Genomic DNA, 12,847 nt, shown 5'->3' with positions numbered 1-12,847 from the left:
GAGGCCAGGATGGCTGGACCAGGGCGACAGGGAGATAAGGTCAGAAGAGGTGGAAGGATGCTAGATCACGTAGGGCCTTATGCATCATATAAGATCTTCAGGTTTTGTTTTTGTTTTTGTTTTAATATAAGAAGAGATTTCACAGTTTTGATATTTTGTTTGGGTTAATTATAATACACAGTGATGCTCAGCAGGTTAGTTATTATAGGATTAGTGAGCAAATCCAGCCTCCTATGACGTACTTTACAACTTGGAGGGGACCAGTGCAATTCCAACATTGCAACACATGTAGTTTTCTAGAATGAAAATATAGTTGGAAGGTGACAACAACCCATGGAAGAGAATTACGAAAAAAAACCTCTGACTCTTATAGAAATTTCATTGCCTTTCCCAGTAAGGAGTCAGAAATTTCAGTTGCTCTCCAAGATAGAAGTAAGTATAAATAAGAAGCATAAATTTAACCTAAACTTTTTAAAAGCTGGGAGGTAGATATTCTCTCTCCTCCCTCCTTTCTATGCAGAGAGTACCTGATCTCTTGGTATCTTGTACTTTCAAAACACTTGTGTCAACAGACTTCACTCAGAGTTTCTCAGGAAATGCCATTGATACCATCGATACTAGGGTTTAAATCTAATGTTAAACGAGGCAAATCAAAATATTTTGGGGCTTATAGTTTATTTCCACAAACCCTACTGCAGAATGTGATGTAATTATAGGGTGTCTTAGCCTCCCCCACCCCCACCACAGCCTGTTGACACCCCACCTTGACATCTGGTTCTCAGTGATACCCTTGAGAATCTGATAGAGTCAGAAGTGTGGGACCATCCTGCCCAGGCAGGAATCCCCGTCACCTTCTATTTGTCTTTTTACGGAAGTGGGAGTGGAGGCTGACGTGGGACATAGTTAATAACACCTACCCCACAGAACTGTGAGGATCGGGCAAGACCAAGTTAGTATACTCTTAATGTAGTGCTTGATCATAGAAATGGTAAAAATTAGGAGGCATGATTATTTTCTGATACCTTATTTCTCTATCCCCGTCATTGGCCAAGATTACAGCTAGCTAATCTTCCTAACTAAAGGCCGAGTAAGAGGAAGCCAGGGTGAGTGCGGGCTTCTCCCCGTCTCTCTGCTTGGAGGTTACATATATTCACGGCCACAGTGGTCCCTGGTAGCCAAGTTTCTATCTTTAACACCAGGAATGGCTAGTATTTAGATAGTGAGTGCTATTTGTCAAGCACTGTCCTAAGTCTATGACATGTATGAATACATTGGATCCTCCAAACTCTCTAGGAGGTCGATACTATTCTTATTATGCCCATTGTGTAGATGAGGCAACTGCACCTAGGCCACCAGCATAAACCACACTCTGTACATGGCCTCTTACTTCCATCCACACCTATGGCCTGACATGACCTAGCTGCCTCCTTTGCAATGAAACCAAGAGGGGAAACCAGCCTCATCTTCCATTACTCTGCCTGATAAAGAGGCAGTTGCCATTTCCACTTACTGCTGAACAAATTGACACCTAAAGAAATCAAGCAGTTCTTTTCTTGTCAGATCATCGTCCCCAGGGGCCAAGCTATATGCTGTCTGCCAAGCACAACTGCTTAGGTCCAGGGAGTGCAGAGGGTAAGGCCACAAATTTGAAATAGAGAAGTACAGTTTTAATCTAAATAATGCTGCATATTGACTCTGACCTCTCTGAGACTGAGTTTCTTTACCTATGAAATGAGGATAATAACTGAGTCTGTATCTCAGGGTTGTTGTGAATACTGAATGAGGAAAGACTTATAAGACCCGGGTCAGAGCAAGTGCTCATTCAATGACTACTATAATTATTATTGTATTACTATACAGCCAACCTATGCTGGCTCTCTTAAAAACCAATTAGATCAAAAGCAACTGTGTCAAAATCTGTATATTTGTTTGTTCTTTTTTTTGGTGGGGGGGAGGGCAATAGGTCCTGGAGCTTGGGCAAGCTCTAGCCTTTCATTTTATACTTTCAAAAATCATGTCTCACCCTTTAAGGCATATCTTCAGAGGCAGACCCTATTAGGGTTATTTTGTATCAGGACATTTATGGAAAAAGATGTATTGTTCTCTGAGTAAACTGAAATACCTCCTTAACAAAGTTCACTTTCTCCACACTCTTCCCGTTTCAGTTCTCACTCAGGTTTGGGGTTATGGCTCCTCCCCACCGGAAGGCCTTGGTGACTGCGCACTGTGGAAAGAACACCCAGCCTGCCATCTAAGGCTCTGTACTCTCTGGCCTGCCTTTTCTTACACCATTCCCTCCTGCTAGTACCTACCCCTAGTGATCTGTAAAGTTCTTGGATTTAAGGTCTGTTTTATTGGATACCAGGATAGCTACCTGTGCTCTCTTTTGGTTACTATTTCCATGGAGCATTTTTTTTCCCCATCCTTTCACTTTCAATCTATTTGTGTCTTTGGATCTAAAGTGAGTCTTTTGTAGACAGCATAGAGTTGGATTATGTATTTTCTATCCATTCTGCCAGTCTGTCTTTTTTGATTAAAGAACTTAATCTGTTTACATTTAAAGTAATTCCTGATAAGGAAGGACTTAATTCTGTCATTTTGCTATTTGTTTTCTTTACGCCTCACGGCTTTTTTGGCCCTCAGTTCCTGCGTTACAGTCTTCTTTTGTGTTTGGTTGACTTTTATAGTACAACATTTACATTCCTTTCTCCTCTCCTTTTGTTTCTATTCCATAGCTCTTTTCTTTCTGGGTACCATGAGAACTACATTTAACACCCTAAAGTCATAACATTCTAATTTGAATTAATAATAGCTTAACTTCAATAAGATACAAAAGTTTTGCTCCTTTACATCTCCATCCCTACCACTTTTGGTTGCTGATGCCACAAAATTATATCTTTATACATTATGTGCCCCCAAACATAAACGAATAATTCTTTTAAATTTGTTAGTCTCTTAAATTATTATTAAAAACAAAATTTGGAGTTACAAACCAAAGGTACAACAGTACTAGCTTTTAGACTAGTAATTTTTTTCTTTAAATATATTAGTCTCTTAAATCATGTCAGTTACAAACCATAGTTACAATACTAGCTTTTGTACTTACTGATTTGTTTACTTCTACTGAGATTTCTGTTTCTCCACACAGCTTCAAGTTACTGTCTCATGTCCTTTCATTTCACGTCACAGGACCCCCTTGAGCATTTCTTACAGTTCAAGCCTAGAGATCACAAATTCCTTCAGCTTTCGTTTATTGGAGGATGTCTTAATTTCTCCCTCACTTTTGAAGAATTATTTTGCTGAATATAGGATTCTGGTTCACAATTTTTTTCCTTGAACACTTCAAACATATTGACCCATTGCTTTCTGGCTTCCAAAGTTTCTCATGAGAAATCCACCAAAAATCTTACTGAGGCCCCAGTGTATGATGATCTGTTTCTGTCCTGCTACTTTTGTATCTCAGTCTGAGTCCCTTTGAGTTCATCTTACCTGGAATTCATTGAGCTTCTTAGATGCTTATATTCATATTTTTTCATCAAATTTAGGAAGTTTTGAGCCATCGTTTCTTCAAGTATTCTCTCTGCCTCTCTCTTTTCATTCTGGGACCCCCATAATGCATATGATGGTGTGTTTGATGTTGTCCCACAGGTCACTTAAGCTCTGTTCACTTTCCTTTACTCTTTTTTCTTTGTGTTCCTCAGACTCAATCATTTCTATTATCCTATCTTCAAGTTCACTGATTCTTTCTTCTACCTGCTCAAATGTGCCTTTGAACCCCACTAGTGAATTTTTCACTTCAGTTATTGTACTTTCTGGCTCCAGAATTTCTTTTTGGTTTCTTTTTAGGTTTTCTTTTTATGTCCTGGACCCACATAGAACAGCAGCAGGGTGTGCATTTAACCAGGAGTGTAGGCTGCACCCTCTTCACCCTCAAGAAGTTCTCCATTTTTATCTCAGACCCACATATGCTGAGAAAGATGTGCCATGGTGGGCTGACTTCTGTCACTAGCCTCTCCCTCCAGGAAGGTAGGAGGGAAAAGGAATGAGCTATTTTCTCATAGAGCCTGAATGGCTCCTTCTCTAGCTCTGCTCCTGTTTCTGCACTTCCTAAGCTTCTGAATGACCACAGTCAGGTTTTCAGAATGGGTGCAGTGTGTTAAATGTCCTTCCTCTGAACAGCCAGTGAAAAGTGCAATCAACTTTATTTCACAGAGTCTCAAGCTCAGATACCTTACATACCCTCCCCCTGGAACTGAGAAGTACCATTTCCATGTCTGTAGCCATGCAGTTCCTGGGACAATGTTCCATTCCTTTAGATGTATGGAAGCATGGTCTCTGCTTTGTCCCAATTTTCCCCCATGTCCATCATTTTATGAACATCTGGGTCTATTTGCAGCTAGGTTATTCACCCACTGAAGTGGTGGGTTGAACCCTGAACCAGGACCTGGGCCTGTAGGAGACTTCTGACCTGCCTATCCCCATCCCCCAGGCCTTGAGGATCGGGAACCTGATATAATAATAACAATAAATGGAAACTAAAAACCTTAAACCCAACCAAAATTACACATAATAACCCCAGCCCTCTCTAGGACTCAACCCATTATCAAGGGCTCTATGATGGCTCACTCTAACCTGGATCTGGGCCAAAACCAAATCACAGTAACCAACAGCTAATGTCTATCTCTTATTCTAGACTGGCTGCTCTTTGAAGGCCACTAGAACACTGTCTCCAAAAGGGATCGGCCTAACACAAAGAAGTTATCAATAAGCGTTTGTGAATTTGATTTACCCTCCTTACACTGCATAATTACGCCCCCCCGCCAATACCATAAAAGCACTTTCCCATCTTCCTTATTTCTTTTCTAAGGTAACACAGGCTCCTGTAATCTGGGTTTCTTTCACTTAGACAAGTCCCTGAACAGCTTTTATGCCTGGTCACTGAAGAAAGGCAAGGCAGATATTCTTGCCCTCAAAATGCAGTAATAGGAAGAATAAAGAATATACAGTTAAGTTAGAGTGTTGCATCACGAATCTTGGCCAAAAGAAAGAGTATATGTCAGCAGTAAATGTGAGTGATATAGTGAGGTACTCTCAAGAACTTGAAGTAAGAGAGAAGTTTGCCCACTGTAGTGGACATCTGTTTTGGCTGCCTATCATCCAAACACCCTTCTCAAAGAGAACTGCCCCTTCCCTACTCTCAGCCCATATATTTGTGGTGGATCTGACTCCACCTCCAGTTCTAGGCGTCAACCTGTAACACCAGGCGTGGCCAGTTAAAACGTCACATTCCTTCAGTCGCAGTGATTAGTTCCAGAATAGACCCATCAGCTAATCAGAGTCAATGAGATGCAATGGTTCTTTCGTGGGAGCACTGGGAGAGAGGTAGCCACATTTTTCAGCTATTCTTGAGCCCAGGGAGATAGCTCAAATCATCTTACATGAAGGAAAATAGAGCCTATCTCTGAATGGAGTCGATACAGACAGATGGACAGAGAGAAGCAGGGTTTGAGTCTGTAGCAACCCTGACTGTTTTAAGAGCCAGTAAATTCTCTTTCCTTGAGCTGAAATTGACTGCTTAGCTGTAAAGTCAGACTATTATGCATATAAGGAGACATTGATTAAGTCACTTCAAAACATTTTATTTAGTTGTTTTGAAGTCACTTGACTTTTCAGGTGATTGGTTCATCAGGGAAACTGCATGCATACTTGTTAAGAACACAGGCTTTAAAGCCAGATATGCATGGATTTGATTCCTGGTTTCTCAAACTTTCTGAGCTTCCATTTCCTCATCAGTTAAATGCAGATAGTAATAGTGTCAATGTGATTTTTTTTTCATGTCTGAGGGCAGATTTTGTGAGCACAAAAGACTATTTATAGCATCTTGGGTTTTAAATTAATATTAAGTTTTTTCATCTATAAACTCAAAACCTTGGTTTTATTAAGACTTAAAAAGTTTAATTTACAAATATGTTATTCTATTTATAAGTTGATTGTATTTATATAAAAATAATGATGGTTTAAGAGGATTTTTTTTTAAGGGGATCTTTTATTATTTATTGTTCAGGTAACTCAGGCAGAACAATCTAAACTCTGTTAAACAATTAATCCCATTTTTAAACTCATAAAATGTAGTTCCATTTAGCATTGTAAACTGTATTTGTAAATTTCACATGTTCTCTTTTCATTTCACGTCCATCACATGCCTGCTCAATCAAGTTTCATCCCTAATGAGCAAATTCTTTTGAAGTACTTTAAATTTTTCTACACACACACACATATATATATAAAGAGCATATAGATCTAGTAGAGCTAGTATTCCAATAGTATTTATAAACTTAATTAAATTTCCATACATTTCATAGGTCTAATCTATCAAATTAGGCTGATCTTTCGGATTCTTCAATATGCCATATTATTACAAAACTACATTTTAAGTACCACACACACAATTATTTTAAACACAAAAGTATTGATATGATAGGTTTGATTTATTTATCATCTCTATATTTAACTCTAAGCCTTTTCAGGTTTGAAAAGCCACTTACTCACCGAGAAAGAAGTTCTAGCCTCTCCAGGGAGTTCAGATTACTAGGTCAACCATTCACAACGATGACAGAGTTACCATCTAGAGGGGCCACACTGAGGTGACTGGCTCAACAATTCATGATTGTGATATAGTTACCTTCCTAAGACGGCTGAGGTTGACATCTTAAGTAAGTTGAGGTTACTGTTCGACTACTTATTAGCACAATAAGGTCATTATCAGTCAGAGATTTGACACTGGGGAGGAGGACCTGAGCTTTGCAGGCTTCCAGGATGACTCCGCCTGAGCCACATGTGGATAGAGTGAGCCCTTTTTATAGTCTCCACCTCAACAGGGGACTTCTACTCCCTGTCTTTCTCCTGGGTTCAAATTCCACCCTTCTGTAATTTATCTGATCAGAATTTGCAGCCTCACTCAGGTTGCAAGAAAGGAAACTTCTATCACAATTTGAGGGAATTCTTGAATTCTCTGAAGATATTTTAATGCAATTGTTCTTTAAAAACTACTGAGGCCTTTCCACCCTTCTTCCAAGATTGTGATGTAATTTATCTGGGTTCAGCCTAGGCATTGGGATTTTTCAAGGCTCTCTGAGTGGTTCTAATATGTAGCCAATGTTGGGAACCGTTATACCTTCTTCTCTAACTCTTAAGACATATTAATTTTATTACATTGGATCTTGAGTACCTCTCTTTGTCTGTTGCAAGCTGTGTTGATGACAATAAACTTATAGAATAGTGGTTAAACTTAAAACCCTAGAGTAGTTAGACTGCTTAAGTTGATCTTGAGTGAATTTCTTACCTTCTCTGTGCCTTAGTGTCACTATCTGTAAGACAGGGAACATAATTATACCTCTCTCGTAGGGTTTTATTAGAGTAGGATTAAGTGGCATTATACATATAATGCTTATTGAAGAGCACCTGCACATATTAAGTGCTCAATAAATGTTAGCTATTCTTATTATCATTATTTTAATGCAAATGATCATATAATAAATCTCTTTCTTTCCAATCTTATACTTCCTCTTTCCTTTTCTGTTCTTCCTGTATTGGTCAGGACCTTTAATACCTCTTGAGCATTAGTGGTGACAGAAGTATCCCCCATCTTATTGGCCCTCTTCTTTATCCATGTTAAAGGAAATGCTTCTAAGGTTCATAAGCATACTTGCACTTTGACATATGAAGTATGATGGAGGTTTTACAATAGCAGCTCTTTTTCATATCAAGGAAGTTCTTTTCTTATTTTTAAAGAGGGACTGAATTTTATTGCATGCTTTCCTAGCACTGAGGGAGACGATCATATTGTTTTACTCCTTTAATTTATTAAGGTGAATTCCACTTGTTGAAAGGGGGAAAATTATTAAGGTGAATTCCACATTGATTAAAGGGGGAAAACTGAGAAGAGGAGTTTACTATGTAGGAGGAGGAAAAGGCACCAAGGTTAACTATGAAGAAATAAATTAACTAAGTCAGTAAATTCAGGAGAAGCTATTCAGATGACTCAGACCTTATGAAGAGAGGGGAGAAAAACAAGCACAAAGTATGGAATGTTCACATTTTTGCGACCCCAGAAGTGAGGGTTCCAAGAACATAGTTGGTTCTTGAAATGCTGCACTGCATAGGCTTTCTCCCTTGGTGCCCCGCCTTTTTCCAATTGCAGTGGGTGCTTTTTATTTTTTTATTCTTTTTTACTTTTTCTCCCCTCAACTTTTTATTTTGAAAAATAATCCCCAGAAAAGTTGCAATTCTGGTATAACGAATTAACAGTTTATCCATCACCTAGATTCACCAGTTGTTAACATTTGGCCACATTTTATTTATCTAAGTATCCATCTGTATACTTTTTTCTCTTTTTGCTGAACCGTTTGGAAGTTCCAGACATGACAATACTTGATGCCTGAGGACTTCAGCATGTAGCTCTCTAACAGCATGAACATTCTCCTACATACTTGCAATACCATTACCACATCCAAGAAATTTAACATTAATATAGCTAATATACAATAACATAGAAAATTTCATCAAGTATCACCAAAGTTTCCTTTATAACTTTTTTCTTATTTGATCTAGGACCCAATTAAGGATCCCATGTTGCATTTGGTTGTCAAACCTCTATAGTGTCCTTTAATCTTTATCTTTACTCTAGAAGAGTGCACACACATGCATGTGCACAGGCACACACACATAGGGATGGTCTTCCATGGCTCTACTGTTTGGAAGAGTCCAGGGAAGTTGTCTTTTAGAATGTCCCATGATTTAGATTTGGTCACTCCCCCATCCCCACAATTAGATTCAGGTTAATCATTTTTGGTAAAAGTACTACACGTGTGATGTTGTATACTTCTCATTACATCACATCAGGAGGCACATGTCAGTTTGTCTTACTATTGGTGATGGTTAAGTTTGACCATTTGTTTCAAGTGGTGTCCATCAGAATTCCATTTTGAATGAATTCATATATTTTACTTATTTATTTGGTGGGGTGAGGTAATTAGGTTTATTTATTCTTCGAGGAGGTACTGGGGATTGAACCCAGGACCTCATGCATGCTAAGCATGCACCCTACCACTTAAGCTATACCCTCCCCACATCAGAATTCCGTTTTAAAGGTAGCTTTTCCTCTTTGTAGTTAATCAAGTAACCTGTAGAATGATACTTTGAAACTGTATAAATATCCTTTTCCCACAACAATCTTTCACCCAGTGGTGTTAGCATCCATTGATGATCCTTACCTGAATCTATGCATTACATGATGGCTGTAAAATAGGGATCTTCTAAGGCGATAACACCACCTGCAAATGAAATAAGTGAAAGTTAGAGATGTTAACTCTACCTTGGGAGAAGATCTGGAGAGGCACTTACAAGGGACTTATGCAGAAGACAAAAGACCTGATGTCATGAAAGAAAAGATTATCTTGAGCCTTTACACCCAAGAAAGCTTCTGGGTTCTAGATCCATAAAACAGTTGTTTCTCCTGTCAACTTCAATTTAATTGTCAAGATAACATGCAGTTGCACATCTGTTCTATCTGTAGGTTGAAATCATTAGCCTTGTGTGTATGAACGAACCCCAGATGTTCATTCCCTGGTCCTCCATACAGTTTGGCCTGCATCAGAGTAACTGTGGTGGCGTACTGCCTGGGTTGTTCTCTTTGTGCTTTTGCCTACGAAGAAGTCATGGGAATAGGTTAGGAAGCCAAAAGCAGTGATGGAGTTTCTAGTTTTCTAAAATCCTTAAATTCCTAGAATAAGCTATACTCTGGTTATAATACATTATTTTTAAATTTACTATTGGATTTAAATTTTAATATTTTATTTAGAACTTTCACATCTATGTTCACAAATGACGTCTTGGTATCAGTGTTATATTAACCTCTTAAAAATGAGTTGGATAATTTTTCCCCTTTGGAATAACATGTGTTAAGATAAGCATTATCTGTTCCTTTGAAAGTTTAGTAAAAATTCACCAGTAAAACAGTCTGGCTTTAGTGCTCTTAATGAAGAGAATAGATAAATAAGTTGGGGCATTTCCCCAATAAAATAGTATTCCTACAATAGAGCAGTAAAAATCAAAGAATACAGTTTTATGCAGTAACATAGATAAATCTTGAAACCATGAAACCATTTTTATTATTTTTGGTTTTTTGTATGTTTTGCTATTATGAGCAATGCTATAAACATTCTTCTACATGTCTCATGGTGCCCATATGCAAGAGTTCTTTTAGGAAACAGACCTTGTAGTAGAATTTCTAGCTTGTAGGGGACATGCATGTTCACCTTATTAAGGTGATGCCGTACTATCTTCCTCGGCAACTCTTACAATTTACACCAACATCAACAATACATGGAAGTTCATGTTACTCCATATTCTAGCAAACATAAGGTGTTATCTAAGTTTTTCATTTGGTGGTTGTGAATTGGATTTTATTATGGTTTCAACTTATATTTCCCTGATTTCAAATGCACTGGAAAAATTTTTCATATGTTTATGGATTATGTATGCTTTCTCCTGAGTGAAAATACTGCTTGCTTCTTTGTCAATTTTGCTAATTGAATTGTCATTTCTTATTGATTTACAGAAATTATTTATATAGTCTAGATATTAGACCTTACTCAGTTTTATGTGTTGCAATTACTCTCAGTTTGTAGCTTATCTTTTCATTCTCTTTATGTGAATCGAAATGCTGAAATATAAATGTAGTCAAATTTATTAATTTTCTTCCTTTTGGTTTGTTCTTTTCTGAACAGATTAAAAATATTTTGCTGTCTTGCAGTCACAAAGACAGTTTCCATATTGTCTTTGCTAATAATTTTCTATTCATATTAAGGTCTTTAATACTCTAGAAATTGACTTTTACATATATTGTAAGATAGGGGTCCAGTTTTATTTTCTCCCTAATATATAATCGTCCAAACACCATTATTTTAGAAAGTCTGTTGTTTATTTTTCTTCTTTTCAATTTTTAATTCTGAAATAACTTTAGATTCATAAGTAGTTGCAAAGATAGTACAGAGGGGCCCTGTAGACTCTTCACCCAGTTTTCTCCAATGATTACTGAGTTAGAAACATTCAGTCTTGCTCCTGGGTCTCTCCTTTACTCTCACACCACTACCGCACTCACAACATTTCTGACACCAGGTGTACAGGGTGGGGTGGAGGGCGGGGGGCGTCCACACAAGCAAGTCTCTGTAACACCAGGTGGGTGTCCTACAGTTTAACTCCATTATGACACAGTCTACCTGGAGATAGCATCAGATCCCACAGGTTAAGGGCTCAGTCTCATGAGTCTTCCCCCCACCTCCCCACCCCCACACACTTTAGAGGCCAATCCCAAGTAGTAGGAACCCAAGTTAACCACAACTTCTGTCCAATTTGGTTACAAATCGGAGGTTCTCTAACCCCTCCCACCTTGGGTTTAATTACTTGCAAGAACAGCTTGCAGAACTCAGGGAAACACTTAATGATGTTTACCAGTTTATAAAAGAAATGATAAAGGATACAAATGAATAGCCAGATGAACAGATAAATACACAGTGCTTCTGTCCTCAGGGAGTTGGGTTTTATCACCCTCCCAGAATGTGGATGTGTTCACCAACAGGGAAGCCCACGAGCCCTATACTGTTGAGATTTTTATGGAGGCTTCCTCATGTAGGCATGATCAATTACTAACTCCATTTTCAGCCCCTCATCCCTCACGGGGGAAGGATGCAGGGAGCTGAAAATTCCAAACTTTCAATCATGCCTTGGTCTTTCTGGTGAACATCCTCCATCCAAGAGCCACCCAGGAGCCCACCCAGAGTCACCTCAACAGAACAAAAGACACTTCAATCACCCAGAAAATTCCAAGGGACTTAGTACCCTGTATTGGGGATGGGGTCAAAGACCAAACATTAGAACAAAAGATGCTCCTAGTGCTCCTACCACTTAGGAAATGACAAGGGTTTTAGGAGCCCAGGAACCAGGGGCAGAGAGTAATACACACTGCTATTATCTCATAGTTATATCTTATGATATACTATCAAAACCAGGAATATGACATTGATACTATGAATGTGTTATTTACCACATGTGCATACTTGGATAACCACCACCACCATGAAGATACAAAACTGTTTTATCACCACAACGTTCTCCCTTGTGTTACTGTTTATAATCACACACACCTCTCACCCCCACTGGTATTTTTTTCTCTCAACAGTGTCTTCTAAAGACCAGAAGTTTTAAGTTAAAAAGAAAATAAACAATCCAATAAAAAATGGGTTGTTAACAGACACTTCACCAAAGATGAATGACATGGGTGACAAATGAGCTCATAAAAAGATTTGCAATATTATTAGTCATTTTGGAAATAAAAATTAAAATCACAACTGTACATCTTTGTAAAAACAGTTCAGCAGTTTCTTTAAAAAGTAAATATATATATTTTTTAAAAAGATAAAAGGTAAATATACACCTACGATCTGACCCAGTCATTCCTAGGTATTTACTCAAGAGAAATGAAAGCATATGTCCACACAAAGACTTCTACAGGAATGTTCACAGTGGCTTTATTTGTAATAGCCAAAGACTGGCAACAAATCAAACTGTCCACAAATGGGTGAATAGATAAATAGGTGAATGTATGGCCATGTGATAGACTACAACTCAACATTAAAAATGGATGAACTCTTTATGAACCCTGCAGCATGCATGAATCTCAAAATAATTATGCTGAAAGACAAACAAAACAAGAGTACATATTGTATGATTCCATGTGCATAAAATTCTAGAAAATGCAAACAAATCTCCCAATGACCAAAGCAGATTC

General features: G+C 38.2%; 1 protein-coding gene across 1 annotated transcript in view; it reads right to left on the bottom strand.

The window, feature by feature from the left end:
• LOC102517729 (olfactory receptor 2A12) overlaps positions 1–9,332 on the bottom strand; it is a 187,512-nt gene extending 178,180 nt beyond the window's left edge. The window contains exon 1 of the mRNA XM_032494016.1: positions 9,273–9,332. The gene's annotated coding sequence lies outside the window, so the exon portion shown is untranslated. The remainder of the gene's footprint in view (positions 1–9,272) is intronic.
• Between the last annotated feature and the right edge of the window lie 3,515 nt (positions 9,333–12,847).

Source organism: Camelus ferus, chromosome 13 (assembly GCF_009834535.1).
Source record: "Camelus ferus isolate YT-003-E chromosome 13, BCGSAC_Cfer_1.0, whole genome shotgun sequence".
Taxonomy (NCBI): Eukaryota; Metazoa; Chordata; class Mammalia; order Artiodactyla; family Camelidae; genus Camelus; species Camelus ferus.
This window is presented reverse-complemented; position numbering and strand designations above follow the sequence as displayed.